A 4,495-nucleotide genomic window follows, 5' to 3' on the forward strand; every position below is an offset into this window, starting at 1 on the left:
TAGTATAGAAACAAGATCCCCTTTTTTGAAAGAATTGCCTTTAATTATTTGCCAGAGATAGCAAACAATAACATTTTTAACATAGAAAACAATTTCTAAAGAGGAAAAAAACCAATAAATGGTGACAAATTAAAACACAGAACTAATTAAGAATTTGTGAACAGTGTCTAACTTTTCTAACTCTACTGTACCCAGAAAGAAGTAATACAAGGGATATCACCCATTTAAATGGCCTGGATTTGTCATGAAGTTAAATGGGCTTGTGCAAAGGTCAGCAACAAATTAAAAAGTTAAACTCTTGAAGCAAATACAACAACATTGGAAGCATAGGAAGTTTATTGTTCAGTTTTACTTTAAAATAGCATTTTGTCAATATTTAAAAGGGATTTCTAAGGTTATCTAATCCAAAGTTTAATAAGTGCATATGGGGTTGCATAACTGATCAGAATAGGCATAGAATTATGAGTAAATGTTTGATTTGCATACCTATTTTATATATCTAAATACTTGGGGTAATTTAAAACTTTATCAGGCAAAAAAGGATCATGAGTAAGAAAAGCTGAAGAATCTCTGATTTTGTCCACCTCATGCTTGCTTCTTTGAAAACCCTTTCCTTTATTAATGGATTTTCAAATATTAGAGACCCTGAGCATAAATAAATGTCAGAATTTAATAATTTACTTTTAAAAAATCTGTGTCCTGATAGGCATTAAAATAAAACAAAACTAAAGCATCAATAATACAAATAAAAACCTCTTAGAATATAGTTATTCTAACAAAATGATGTATATATGCTATCACAAAGCTATAATGATATACTTATAAAGTGCTATTCTCAGTTTTAAAATAGAAACACTACTACAGCCTCAACTTCACAAGTTTGTTAGAGTTTTTAAAAGATAATATATGTAAAGCATTTTTCAAACTTTAAATATATACATATGTATGTTAGTTGTTATTACTGTCATTACTATAATAGAATAATTTACCATTATCATTTCTGGTACATATCTCTCATGGTATGTGAGTTCAGATAGAAATGGTCCACAGACAGGTTACTATCTTCTGTGAACTATTGTACAGATTAATGAAATACTTTCTGTAATTGGACAAAAGTATTAAGATATAAATCTTGTGTGAATCCACTAAAAATATCTGTGGGACAACTCAACAGGAATAGCATTACAGAGATGATTAAACACTTCATCTAATGCCCACATGATTTTTATAGCTTAAACTGTCTATATTTTGACTTCTTTTCACTTAAATTAGTTAGAAAATTTTGACTAGTTAGTAAAATATTACCTATTGAAAATGTTCTCAAAATTGACAGATTGATATAATGTTCAGGAAATTTTGGGAACAAACAATTTTGTTTATTATAATAGTCTTAGTTTAGTATAACTAAATTTAAATTGGATTTATTATACTAAACCTAATGAGTTTTCAAGTATGGTTCAAGATCTGTATTTATAGTATGTGGGTTTCCCATCTGTTAGTTTATGAAATATGGCAAGCTTCTGATGTAGAATTTTAGAAATTAAGTTCTTTCTTACTAGATATTTAACAGGAGCTAGATTTTTGCAGCCAAGAATGATATATTAAGTTTTTACCATTTCATTGCACAATATGCCTCACATATCCAGGATCATGAAGAATAACCTATTTTGAATTTCTCATGTTAATGAAGTAGTGTTATAGTGCTCTGTTTTAAACAGCATATTTTATCTCCCCATGCTATCTCATTTCATAATCTCATCAGTTCTCATGAGTTCAACTAGTATTTCTGTGAAGAAAATTTCCTATCTTTATAGTTACCCCAATTACTCTCTTTAGCTACAATCCCATATCATCAAATATCTTTTGAATACCTAAGTAATTTGTTAAGGCCAGAAAACCAATGAAGGAAAACAGTGTATGTCTAGAATTCATATATTCTGATTTTAGTCCAGTGATACCATGCGACCTCAAGTGTCATTGATCACTTGGCAAAGCCTGTGGATCCCTTCTTGAAATAATGTTTTTCATGTATAGAACTGCTTGCCATCTTGGGGAGGGGGTGGAGGGAGGAAGGGGAAAAGTCGGAACAGAAGTAAGTGCAAGGGATAATGTTGTAAAGAAATTTTTTTCAAAAGAAAAAAAAGGAAATAATGTTTTTAAGTACATATGATTAAAAAAACAGAATTAGAAAGGAAACTCACTATAATGAAATCATGAATTATAGGAACCCAGTTAGCACACTGGTATAGGTTCCCCTAATTCTGTCATCTTCACACACTGATACAGGTTCCCCTAATTCTGTCATTTTCACACACTGATACAGATTCCCCTAATTCTGTCATTTTCACACGCTAATATAGATTCCCCTAATTCTATCATCTTCAAAGCAAGTGCAGAAAAGGTGATAGGATTAGAAATCATTTTGAAATTATGCTTTAAAGTGTCATGTATGCACAGACAATGCACAAAATTGCCTTCCTGGGGCCTGCTGTGAGAATCACTGTCATATCTGGAACCCCCACTGGGCCAGGCATCCTCAGATCTATGGAAATTGCAATGGAAATAATTTTCCAAATGATTTGTCAAACATGGATGATATCTAGTTTGCCTCATCAGGCAATATGAGCTGGCTGGGAAGTGAAAAAGAAAGTCCTGGATTTCAAGTGTCTGTACCTTCAGTTAATCTAGTTACATCAATAACTGTTCCATCCCAAAAAAGACTATCCTGAGGAATATGACTGGTTTGATTTTCTGAAGTCTGTAATGGCCAAATCTGTCATTTGCTCATATTCCTCTGAATTGAACAAGCTATTTTGCCTACTGACAAAGACTTGCCCTTCTTGAGGTAATTGGGTTACCTCACTGCTACCTGCTCATGCCCAAGTCCACTATGGCTATTTATAAGGTCAGAACACATGACCAAAGTCATCCCCACTGTGAATGATGTACTGACCACATAGATGCCCTTACAGCTCCACAACACCTGATCTAGGTGGAAGGTTGAAGGGATTTCCACAGAACTGGAGGTCACAATTCATAGTCATCCTCTGAGAGCAGTAAGTGTGCACTGTCCACAAATTCTGGCAGCATCCCAATAGCTAAAAAGAAGATAATGGAAGGAGACTAATTCAATCTCCAGACCTGAGGTCACTATCCCTATGAGTGTTTTGCAACCCAAATGAAGCCTTGGAACTAAAAGAAGCTCACAGTGGGAAAGAACCTGAAAGGAGCTGTGCCAGTAGAGGTGGTTATCCCAGGCCAATCCCTGCTGCTATCCAACCAAGTGAAGTGCAAAAAAGAAGATTCTACCTCCATCAAGGCAAAGGACTTTGGTGAAAAGTGAAGTTCCTGATTCTGACTGACTGAATCACCCCCACCCCAGAGACCCTCTATTTCTCATTTCCTTAATGCAACCTTCACTCTGAAGTCTCACTTAAGAGGTTCCCAATCTTCAGCTCTCCATCTTTTTTCAACTTGAATGTCTAAGTCTCAAATAATATTAAATTGTTCCTCACCAAAACAGATAAATTTAGGAGGAGTGGGGCCTAACTGTTAAGTCCTTTCACCCTTCCCTCACTTTGTTATTCAATCACCTGACTCTTCATCACCCTGTGGACCAAAAGCATTCCAGTATTATCTATGGGGTTGTATTGGCAAAGGTACTGGAGTAGTTTCCCATTTCCTTCTCCAATGGATTAAGACAAAGAGAAATAAAGTGAATTTCCTAAGCACAAAGTAAGTGTCTGAGACTAATTTGAATCCAGGTCTATTTGATTCCAGATCCAGTATTCTTTTTATTGAGCCACCTGGCTCTTTAGCATCCCTTTAAAAGAGGGGGTAGTGCTATTTGAGAAAAGGGTTTTGAAGTAGGAACACTGGAATCATATACTTGTGACTGAGGGAAGGTCTCCTTATTTTATGTAAATAAGGAAACTTATCAAAGTGTCTGACACACTCTAATCTGCAAAATGGGCATCCTATATTCTGATGTTTTGTTTTTTTTTTTCATTTCCAGTCCTATATTGGAGTACATCTTATCAAAATCACAGAGAGTAAATGGGAAACAGAACTCCAAAGTTCTGCCATATTTCCTTTCTAGACTACAGGTCTTGCTTAAAGCCATGACAGTTTCTTGCTATTGTGAGGTATTGCTGCCATTTTGGAAAGTGTATGCCCATTTAGGCATATATGCCTGATAAGGTAGGGATGTGTGACTGAAGAATGTGGTTACAAATAGTTGGTGACATCTTGATCTGTGATAAAATGAGCTGTCTTCTTCCCACCTCACCCCCAAGATTTAATCTGAAATGCCCACTGGAATAGGCTTCTACTAAAATGTTTTGTATCCTCTAGACAAGATGGAGTCCTTGGGACAAGTGAAATTTTTTCACCTGCCTCCAATTGAAATTTCACATTTCTTTTCATGATGAATGTAGGCAACAAACATTTTGAGAAGGAAGCCATACATTTCACCAGAATACCAAAGGAATTTGAC

General features: G+C 34.9%; 1 pseudogene; it reads left to right on the top strand.

Annotated features, from left to right (window-relative positions):
* Positions 1–545: 545 nt before the first annotated feature.
* Positions 546–3,004, top strand: LOC127557029 (cellular tumor antigen p53-like; annotated as a pseudogene).
* The last annotated feature ends 1,491 nt before the right edge of the window (positions 3,005–4,495 follow it).

This window comes from Antechinus flavipes, chromosome 3 (genome assembly GCF_016432865.1).
Source record: "Antechinus flavipes isolate AdamAnt ecotype Samford, QLD, Australia chromosome 3, AdamAnt_v2, whole genome shotgun sequence".
In the NCBI taxonomy this organism is placed as follows: Eukaryota; Metazoa; Chordata; class Mammalia; order Dasyuromorphia; family Dasyuridae; genus Antechinus; species Antechinus flavipes.